Below are 11,387 nucleotides of genomic sequence, written 5' to 3' on the forward strand. Positions count from 1 at the left end.
GCCTGCGGATGCAGGAGACAAAGGTTCGCGCCCTGGTCCGGGAAGACCCCACATGCCGCGGAGCGGCTGGGCCCGTGAGCCATGGCCGCTGAGCCTGAGCGTCCGGAGCCTGTGCTCCGCAATGGGAGAGGCCACAGCAGTGAGAGGTCCGCGTACGGCAAAAAAAAAAAAAAAACCCAAATCTGCAAAGACCATGAGCTTGAAGGGAGTCAAACTGTTAGTCCCTCAGGACATGCACAGAACTCAATCTTGCCCTGTACATTCTGGGGACCACCAAATTAGAACTACAGGGCAACAGTAACTAATCTCCATCAAATCTCTACCCTTCACGCCTTTTTCCATACTGAATATGTGGTCTTATCTAGATGGCAACATTTTCTATAAATGGTTATTGGTTAAATGTCCAACAACAAAAGAGTAGTTAATTAAAACATGGAACATCCACTCAAAAGGATACCAATAGCTCTTTAAAATAATGGTTACAAAGAGTATGAAGTAACATAGAAAATACTTACCAGCTATAATGTTACTTTTTTTTTTTTTTTTTTAAGAACAAGATTTGAAACTGGATTTTCAGTACTATATAGAACCATAACCAGGGACTGGGAACAGAGCTTTGCCCTGTGGCACAATTTAGGTGGTTCAAACATTTTATGAGCTTAGAGGACCCTTCAAATTTTTAAGTTCTACCCCTGCCATCTTCCTCTCCAAGGTGGGGAGCTTGCCCGACCCTGGGCCAGCAGAGATGGATGAGTTATCAAGGACAAGCCCCTCTGTGTGCATAGGCCACCCTCACCTGCCTTCACCCTTCTCCCATCTGACCACCAGGGGCCCCTCTCTGCAGGAACGCATGCTCCCTTGACTTGTGGCTACCTTCAGTGCTACTTCCCTACTCCATCCCTGCGTCAAATCGCTAAGATTGTTCTATAGTGTGAAGAGCCGGTATCTGCGTAAATGATGTGTTTTCAGTACTAAGAGAAGGCAGAGGGCTTTGCAACTGAGGCCAGGGATGACTAATTCGAAAGCCAAAGCACTGATAAGAAGGTCAAAGAAGGACCACTGGTAATAGGAACTTTCCATAAATTAATAACGGGGCTCAGACTGGGGGAGTGCCTCCTAATTATGTACAAAGAAAATGAAACAGCATAAATAAGCACACCCTGTCTCCTTCTTAAGAGGCAGTTCCCCTCTCCCTATATTTGGCTGGAATTTTGGAGAAGGGATGAGCCATCTTTAGGAGGCAGGAGATAGATGGGCCCCCGGGCCAGACAGCTGGTGTCTGTCAAGTGGAGTAAAACTGAAGCTTTGTTCTCACCCAGACACTCCAAGGACAAAGCTAGTGGCAGAAGCTGAGTTCTGCTAAAGTAAAGAGATAAGGTGCCCACTCCTGAGATCAAAGAAAACTTCCCTGTCTGCACATGCGCAGGAAGGCGTCTTGGGGGTCAAAAAGGGAGAGGGTGTCACCCCATCGTAAGCGTGGAATGCACCCACAGGCCTCTGCGGAGGGATCCATCTTAGCAAAAAGTTGCTCACACATCTTGGGGAGGGTCCTAGGCCCAGTCAGGTGTGAAAAAAGAAACGAGATAATTGGCCAAATGTAAACAAAGACCGGAAGGGCTGTCCCCTGTAAGTGATTTAAATCCCCTCTTCACTGCACTCCTCATCCGGGACTCCCACACTCCCCTCCAGGTGTGTATTTCTGCCTTGCTTCTGTCTTAAATAAACAAACTGCTTCTCTGTGTGCTCTCCCATACGTTGTGCTGTGTCTTTAATAATACACTTTGTACCTGTTTTTACAGTTTTTTTGTTGTTGTTGTTTTTGCGGTACGCGGGCCTCTCACTGTTGTGGCCTCTCCAGCTGCGGCACACACGCTCCGGACGCGCAGGCTCAGCGGCCATGACTAGGCCCAGTCAGGTGTGAGAAAAGAAACGAGATAATTGGCCAAATGTAAACAAAGACCGGAAGGGCTGTCCCCTGTAAGTGATTTAAATCCCCTCTTCACTGCACTCCTCATCCGGGACTCCCACACTCCCCTCCAGGTGTGTATTTCTGCCTTGCTTCTGTCTTAAATAAACAAACTGCTTCTCTGTGTGCTCTCCCATACGTTGTGCTGTGTCTTTAATAATACACTTCGTACCTGTTTTTACAGTTTTTTTGTTGTTGTTGTTTTTGCGGTACGCGGGCCTCTCACTGTTGTGGCCTCTCCAGCTGCGGCACACACGCTCCGGACGCACAGGCTCAGCGGCCATGGCTCACGGGCCCAGGCGCTCCGCGGCACGTGGGATCTTTCCGGACCGGGGCATGAACCCGTGTCCCCTGCATCGGCAGGCGGACTCTTAACCACTGCACCACCAGGGAAACCCTGTTTTTACAGTTTTTGCCTCCTTGAAACATTCTTGCTTTCAAACGGGGTAAAGAGCTAGGGTCAATTTGCTTCTAGCCTCTAGCCCCTAGCCCCTGGTGGACTCGCACCTAGGATTCCTGGTTTTCATCCAGGCTACCCAGGTTCAATTGCTGGGCAGGGAACTAAGATCTCTCCTCAGGACCGCTCACTGCTGTCCCTCCGAGATCACTTACTAGAAATATATTGGGCTAGCATACTTCGGGATGTAGATGGCATTATGGTTATGAGGGGGATCTGAGGGAAATCTTGGGTAAGTCTCCAAAGGAAGGAATGTTGTAAGGCCTCACACAGCCTCTACGACGTCGGGCATCTTCACAACAAAACGTCCCTCTCTGGACGCATTAGGTCAACGGCAAATGAAGCTTACCTGACACAGTCTGATATACATATTTTTTCAATAGCACATTACCCCAGCAACCCAGAAATCCCTCAGCCATCCTGGAGACAGTGTGGCAGGGGTTCCTGTGCTAGAAGTACTATTATAATAATATTTTTTTAAACAGTGGAAAGAAATAAATCAAAACAATGGCCCTGGGTACATTTCTATTCTACTTTTCCTTCTTTTCAAAATACTTCAATGAGTATGCTATTTTCAAGACAAAAATTTAAGTGAAAACTTATTGCATAAAAGAAGGAACCAATGAGAAAAGACACATAAACAAAGAGAAAATGCAGAAACTGCCCATTTCTAGCTATCAAAACCAAAGAGACACGACTGATTCTGGGTGTAAAAGAGTCAATGGCTCAGTTTAAAGTAAGTTTGCTGGTAAGTTTTGTTTTACCATGGTTAAAAACATGTAACATTAAAATGGACCACCTTAAACATTTTAAAATTTAGAGTATAGTATTAACTACATGCACATTGTGGTACAACAGATCTCCAGAACTTCTTCACCTTCCAAAACTGAAACTCTGTATCGACTGAACAACTCCCAGTTTGCTAATCTGTACCCATTCCCTGTGGGTACATAATGAGGCTTGAGCCCAGGACCCGCGTTAAAGCCCCCGTGGAGCCCTGGGTTGCCCTTATATCAGGCTCGGGGCTGCCATCAGTGGGAGCCAGCAGCACAGCCTTCCAAACAGCTTCGGCTCCAGGGAGAGTGAGTCCTTCCCCCATCCCGCCACCAGCAGGGTCCCAAGGCAGTTATTTCCAATCATTTTTGTGGAAATGGCCTTCAATCCACCTTGCAAGACCTGTGTCCTTTCCGCTCCACATCAGTGCATTCACCAGGGGAATTCTGTCGATGGTAGAAAGGTGAAGGGTGGCTGTATTTCTGACCCATACGAAAACGAACTTCAAAATGTTCAAATCATTTACAGTGGCCTTGCAGTCAGGGCAGGGACTGCTGCATAACTGATGGGATCCTGTAAATCTGCAACATACACGTGGCCTCCGACAGGTCCAGATGGATTCACGAGTGGACTGAAATCATCGGGACCCCTGGAACTCAAGGAGTGGCCACCGATGTTGCTCTAATCCACTCTGCACAGCTTGGAACGATGCTAACATTTTTAGGAGAATCCCTGCAAAAACAGATTGGTTTCTGTTCCCATCTATTAATAACAGCTATTTTGAAATGCTATTTAAATCTTCTATTGTTAATTTGAACTTTTCGTGGGTTCTGTCTCCCCAGCTGAGCTGTGGTCGGGCAGCAGGGACTACACACCACATGGATCTGTAACCCCCCTGAGACGGGTGCAGTGCCCCTTCACAGATGCTCGTAAACATTGGTTCATTTGCTTGTTCTACTTTGGTAAGGCCCATCATTTTAATTACTGACTGGCTCTGCCCAAATGACATATCAATTGCTGACTCAAGGTGCTTTCCAGCCGTGAGCTCTGCTTCAGGCTGCCCTGCAGTGAGCACGGGCGCTCACCCATGCCCGCACCCACACCAGAAGTGTGTTCGTATTACCTTTAGGGTGTTTTATTATGATCCACAGCTATATTTGGCAACTTTTCTTTCTAGCATTAGAGAAGACACATTACGAAATGTTAAAAAAGGAATCTGCCGAATGCACCAGCTAGAACAGAAAAAGTATTATGAAAAGCCTGCGTAAACTCTCTCCCTCCCAAACTACCTACACCCCCGATGCATCCAGGATAGTACAGAGGAGGGGAAGGCATGACTTTGTATACTCACGCGGACACAATGCTAGTCGTGACTTTTGGGTTCATACCCGACACCAGTCTTTGGCTGAAAAGCTAAGGATTTGGGCTGGAAAGAAAGATCCAGTCTCCTGTCTCTGCCCTTTTCCTCATACATGGCGGGAGGGGCCTGGACTTCCCCGTCAAACACGGGAGTCTGTGAGACACTCTTTCATCTGGAGTAACGACTTGAGTTCAGCACATTAATATTATAACTATTTTAGAGAGGGCAGGGGAGGCCTCCTGAGCTCTTCTAGAGATAATTAAAAACGGGGGGGAGGGGGGAGACATCTGAAATAAACAAAAAACAAGCTGAAGGCACCAGGGGTTTCTGAATAACATCTTCCCGGTTAAACAATTTTAAGAATTCCATAATGCAAAAGCAACCCCCCTCATTCTCTCCCACGTAAACACGCTTGTTATTTCAGCCCCACTCAGCTGAGCAGCAGAATCTCTTGCCTTCACTTCTGCAGCTACTTTGTCCAGAGATGTTATTGGCACAAAAGCATTCTCAGGAGAGAAAGAAGGCTGGCCGTAGCCAGCAAGTGCAGGCACACCTCAAGGAGGAATACTCCTGTTCCAGTAACCTCAACAACTCACCACCCTGCGGTCGGACTGCTGACCTCAAGCACCAATTTTGCCTTAACAGACTGAAAACTTCAGCCCTTTTGATGTTTGTCAGCATGTTCCCAGTAACTCTCTTGCCGTAGCAGAAAGGTAATCACATAAACCATTTTATTATCACTGATGACTACGTTTTTACAATACCAAGATCTACTGACCCTCAGTGGCGGGGAGAGGCGGGGAATCAAAAAAAGCCCACCGAGTAGTACAAAGCCATTGTTTTATCCTTTTTTCACCTGCTTTTAGGTTAAAAACCTATGGGACATGAAACCACATCCAAGAAGTCAAGAAATAAAAGAATCAATCTAGGGAGAAGGAGGAAAACAAGAATTATTCAGAGAAAGGAAAAAAAAAAAAAAAAGAAAAAAGAAGAGAAAGGGACAGGCAGAAAGAGTGAAATGAGGAAGAGAAACAGTGTAGGGAGCATGGAGGAAGGGCGGCAGTGCTGACGGGAGCAGAGAGAAAGTCGGGGTGACAATGGAGAGGAGAGAACAGGTGGCTCGAGGGCTCGAAGGGAGGAAGTGAGCCTGAGAAACTGCTCCTCACACATTCAGCTGTTCACTTGGGGTGTGAAGAAATAGATGGGCCATTTTTTAATATGCTGTTAGGTTTCTCTCTCTTCTTTTTTAAAAAAATCCAACCTGCCCTTTCTTTGTCTTGACACATATACACAAAGTTAAGATGTCATGGGGGCGGGAATCATTTATTCCACTTACAACATGGAAATACCTTTCTGAATTACGTATCGTTTTGCTAACAGGCCCTATTTTGAACCAACACCTACCTGACCCTCAGAGTAAAGCACGGGCCTCACGCCTACCACCACGTACGGCACGTTAGCAGACAACTCTAAGGTCAGCCTGCGCATTTGCTTAATGATTTTAATCAAGTCATTTAGTCCAGTCAACAAATATTCACTGAGCCTCTGCAGTGCTGAATAAGACACAGCTCCTGCACTCAGGAGCTTCGATTCAATAGGGAACTAGAACAGACAAGCCACCATGCAAGAGTGAAGAGGCTGGTAGGTGCCAAGTGGTGGCACAAGCCACGCACGGCCTCCAGACAGGGGCAGGATCAGTTTGAACTGGGCCAGCAGGAAATGCATTTGAGAAGCAGCCATTCGAGTGGGCTATTCAAAGGGGTGGGTCAAGTAAATGCAGGATGGCTCGAGAAAGGGTGGAGGGGAGGACAGAGCAGAGGAAGTATTGACCAGTGAAAATTACCGCACACACGGATTCCTGCTGGTAAGCCATGATAAACAGTTGCCAGGACCATGCGCGGAGACCTTGACTCCACAACAGGAGAGACAGGAGGAATGGAAAGGAAGGGACAAATTGAAGGAGGCTGCGCAGGGAGCACTGCAACACTCAACAGCCAACTGGATGTAGGAGTGTGAAGAGGAGACAAGTCAGAATAACCCAAGAGAGCAAAAGCAGGTCATAGAGAGGATGATGACAGCACGAAAATCATGACAGATGTACCAAGAGGGACATGATGTCTCTCTCCCCTGTGGGATGCTTTTCTGATGATGGATAACCTGGACCTACCCCGAGAAAACTCCAGACAAACCCAAGTTAAAGGGTATTCTACAAAATAAACAGCATGGCCCTTCCAACGTGTCAAGGTCATGAAAGACAAAGAATGACTGAGGAACTGCCCAGAATAAAGGAAGTTAATGAGGCAAGACAACTAGCACAGTACAAGACCCTGGACCTGGATCCTGGACCAGGAAGAGGCTTTTTTTTTTTTAAGATTTTTTTTCCTTCTTTCGCTCTAAAGAACATTATTAGGACTCTTGGTGACACCTGAATAAGGTTTGTAGATTGGATAATAGTACAGAATCGATGTCAATGTTTTGATTTTGATGTTTGTTATGCAAGAAAATGCCCTTGTATTTTTTAGGAAATATACACTAAAGTATTTGAGGGTGGAGGTAAAGGGGCATCGTGTCCATAACTTACTCTGAAGGTTCAAAAAAAATCACAACACGTGTATGTGTGTGTGCATGCTTGTGTATGTGTGTAGAAAAAGAGAGCGAATGTGTGAGAAAGAAAAAGCAAGTGTAGTGAATAGTTATTATTTATAGAATTTGGATGAAAAGTATATAGAAATTATTTAAATGATTCTTGCAATTTTTCTGTAAATCTGAAATATTTCAAAATAAAAAGTTAACAGGGGAAAAAAGATTAAGGAAGCTAGGATGAAGAGCTGTTTAGAGACAAAAGAGCTGGGCTTCTGGGTATTAAATTCTGAATGGGATTCAGAAAGCTGGAAATGGAGGTTTGAAGGCGTCTGGGGGGGCTGAGTAAAACCTGGTTAAAAGCAGAGCTCGAAGGCAGATTGCCAGGGCTGCTCTCTCAGTTCGCTCCTTAACAACCAGCAGTAGTAACAATTGCTTAAGTTATTCTCATTTCTCTCTGCTTCAATTTCTTCACTCCATAACAGCAACGATAAGGCTATCTGCCTCACAGATGTGGAGCGAGGATTGAAGGACATGATAACAAGAGAACCACGGTGCCCCGTGAGGCACAAGGTAACTGTCCATTAGCGACTAATGTTGGCCCTGAGATGGGGTTGATGCTGGGAGAAGGGAGGAGGCCAGGTAAGAAAAAGGCCCAGGACAGGATCCCACTGAACCTCCCATTCAGAAGTCAGGAAGAGAAAGGAGGTAAGTGAGGTCTGAGTTGCCCCCGAAGAGGCAGCGACAAGGAGACGCCGAAAGAGAGAGGCTGGGGAAAAGGGTGCCCGCTGGCACCAGATGCGGGGCAGAGACCAAGGAGCAGGGAGACAGGGTACAGGCCTCAGCTCTGCAACCTGGACACCTCTGCTGGAGCCCTACTCGACAGCAGTTTCAACAGAAAGGTGGGGCTGAGGCCAGAAGGAGTAAGTGGGCAGACCGAGGCGGGGAAACCTGAGGACAGTTCAACAGAGGAGCAGGGTGCAGAACTGCGCTGCCCAATCCAGCAGCCGTCAGCCCCAGGTGACTATTTCAATTGAATTTAAATTAATTGAAATTTTACAAAAATCAGAAATTTAGTTGCTCGGTCACACTTGCCACATGTCACGTGCTCAGCAGTCACATCTGACTACTGGTGACTATATGGCTACTAGTGACAATACGGCTAGTGACCACCACGCTGGACAGCACAGATACAAAACATTTCCATCACTGCAGACAGTTCTCTTGGATGGAGCTGGGACTCTAGCACAATTTCTTTTACTATGAGAAGATGATTTGAATATAGGGTGGAGTGAGGGCTGGGGCAGAGTAAGGAGGGACCAAAGAAATTAGAGAAAGGGAATAACAAATGGAGCAAGTTCCCAAAAGAGGCAAGGAGGAAGGGGAAAAGTCCAGACAAAGTGTGCAACACATGTGAGTTAATCTTGGGTAAGGGACTGATAGACATTTCCTTCCTCAGAGGGAGGAAATAAAGAAGGACAAAGATGGGTAAAAAAGAATTCTTGGGGTGGTAAGGAGGGTACAGTGGGAACTAACATTAAAGCAGAAGGCAGTAAACTCCAATGTAAACATTCTTAATCTCATGAATGAAAAAAGGCTGTCTCCAGAAAGGAAACTGACTGGAAGTTTAAGGAATGGAAAAGTCTGGCATAACCTCTAATGGAATGCAGCTGGGAGTTCATAAAAGATGGATTTTTTTTTCACAGAAAAGTAAGACCTAGGTGAAATTAGAGCTAGCATAAGTTTACAGTGGAACCAGTGCAAAGGTCTTTGTGATAACTTGGCAGACTGGGAGAAGGAAAAGCAGATGATGAGGGTGATTTTGGATTGAGGACTGGAATATGAGAAGTCCAACACGTTAAGACAAAGGATTCTGGGATTCTGGACAAAACCGAAATGGCTGGAACGTATACACTCCAAATAGATAAACAGAGACATAAAGGGATTGGAACAGTAAGTGATTACGGGACCAGAGTCTTCAGTGACGGTTAGTCTGGTGCAGTTAAGTGGAAAGAATCGGCGAAGCAAACTGACATCCAAGTTCCAGATCTTGAAGGTGGAAAAAATTCCCATGACTCAACAAGTTCAAGAAGTGAGTGGCTCAAGTAAAGTAGAAATCAAGGCCATAGATGTTGATGTTGAGGACCTTGATGAACTTCAAGATCAGTGAATTAATAGAGCCTCAACAGTGATGCCAAAGTCACCAGCAAGAGACAAGGTAGAGAACAGAACCAAGTTAGTTGTTCATGTTTGTTTCTTTGTTAATTTTTTTGTAGCATCAAGTGAAGTGATTCCCAAACCTGGGCATACATCAGAATTACCTGGTGAACTCTCTTTTCCCTCTCCATCTTCCCTCCCCTTCTGTTTCCTTCTTTTTGGGTTTGTTTTTAAAATAAAAATGTTTAGGTCTTGCCCACCTGATGATTCTAATGCGGTATGTTTAGGAGAGTCTAAAGAGCTGCGTTTTTCAAAGTGCTCCAGGTGATTCTGAGGAGCCACCACGTTTGGCAAGCGCTGATTCAGAAGATAAGGAGGGTATAGGGCACAAGCAGACAGCATGACATGTTGCGAGAAGACTCTGTTAGGGATGGGTTAATGGTCTGGAGGCAGCACTGAGAAGCAAGGGGAAGCCCAGTCCCTGCACCGACTGAGATGGGAGAGGGCTGTTCTGAGGGAAGTTGTTCACTCAGGCTCTGGAGCTAGGGGACGGACAGGTGATGGACTCAGCTACAGCAAAATGAAAACAAAGGCATGTGGCTGCAGGATGTAAGAAACAAGAGACTGCAAGGCAGGTTGGAGACACACAGGTTAGCAGCCTGCAGGACAGGAGGCTGAACAGTTTGTTATTAAGGGATCCAAGTGTAATGAGGTGTGATTCATTAAAGGGTCTGTAGGGCTTAGCGGCTGGATTCTTGGGCAGTAAGGATTTTTCTATCTGAACGCTATCAGATTTCTAATATGTAAACCATTACAGATTATTAAACCTTCGGGTAAACAAGCTTGCAGAAGCTTATTCATTAACATTGAAAAATCTGTCTTCCCAACACACATTTTTATACAGATGAAATCAGACTGGAAGGAATATCAAGGTTTGCTTTCGAGCAGAAAGACAGATGGGGCAACCCCAAACCTGTGAGAGGGACAGGGCATTCCCTCCCTTCGCTCTCCCAGGAAGAGGGGAATTTATGAACTGAGAACACAGAAAGGGGCCCCAGCCAATGTTAAGAACAGAAGAGGTGACACAGATGACTGAGTCTCAGGAGCACAGCTACGCTCACCCGCCCCCCACATCCCCCAATGGGTAAACGCTAGGGATGTTTCTCAGTAAAGAACATATTTACTTTCACAAACCCAACTCATTTAAAGAGCAAGCTGCAAGTGTTCGCCCCTGCTTCTGAGACAGCTGCACTTCTGTAGGTTCAAATCTGCTTACTCCTATGAAATAATTTCTAACACTGACATACACAGACTTTAAGATGAGGGCGTGAGCGCAGCCAGGCACACACGCACGCGCGCGCACACACACAACCTCGTGCATATTGAAGAAATGACTCACTTCATTTGCTGCTGCCTCTGCCACTATTGGGTTTTGATTCTACCTGTTCAAATACAAAGTTTCCTATTAGATTAACTACAGGGAAGAACTCAGGAGTCTGAACCCTGATTTTGGGCATGACTTTAGAGCACTCAAGAGGCTTTAACCTGGGCATCAGGAGAATCCACTCTCTCATATGCTTTCTCTCCGTAATCTTTCACAAAACGGTAACATATCTTACCACTTTGAGAGCCAATTAATGGAAACCCCTGGTAGAAGAAACAAGGCTAAGCCTCGTATGTCCTGTACCTGCGGTACTTGGGGGCCCCTTCTCAGCTCACCGTAAGACGGCACAACAGCACCCTGGAGCTTCAAAGAACCCGAGCCCCTCCTTTTAAAGATGAGAAAGGGGTGGGGAGGGGGCAGAGAGGTGAACCCGCCCAAGGTCACTCTGCTCTGAGTAACGGGACGGCTGACTTGGCACTGCCCCCTGGCAATCCGTGCTCCACCCCAGCTCCCCCAAACAGTCCCTCGGGGCTTCTGCTGGCTTGCTAGCATGCAACCTCCCCCGGCCCCCGCAAAAATGCAACGCCAGTCGCGCTCGGTGCCCAACTTCATCCCTTCGCGTCAGCATGCAGTTAAACCCTCCGGCCGGCAGCAGGTCACATGAGCGTCAGCTCTCTCTCCCCCGAGCCCGGCCCCCCGGCCGCCGCCC

This window comes from Neophocaena asiaeorientalis, unplaced genomic scaffold (assembly GCF_003031525.2).
Source record: "Neophocaena asiaeorientalis asiaeorientalis breed wild unplaced genomic scaffold, Neophocaena_asiaeorientalis_V1.1 scaffold264, whole genome shotgun sequence".
NCBI lineage: Eukaryota > Metazoa > Chordata > Mammalia > Artiodactyla > Phocoenidae > Neophocaena > Neophocaena asiaeorientalis.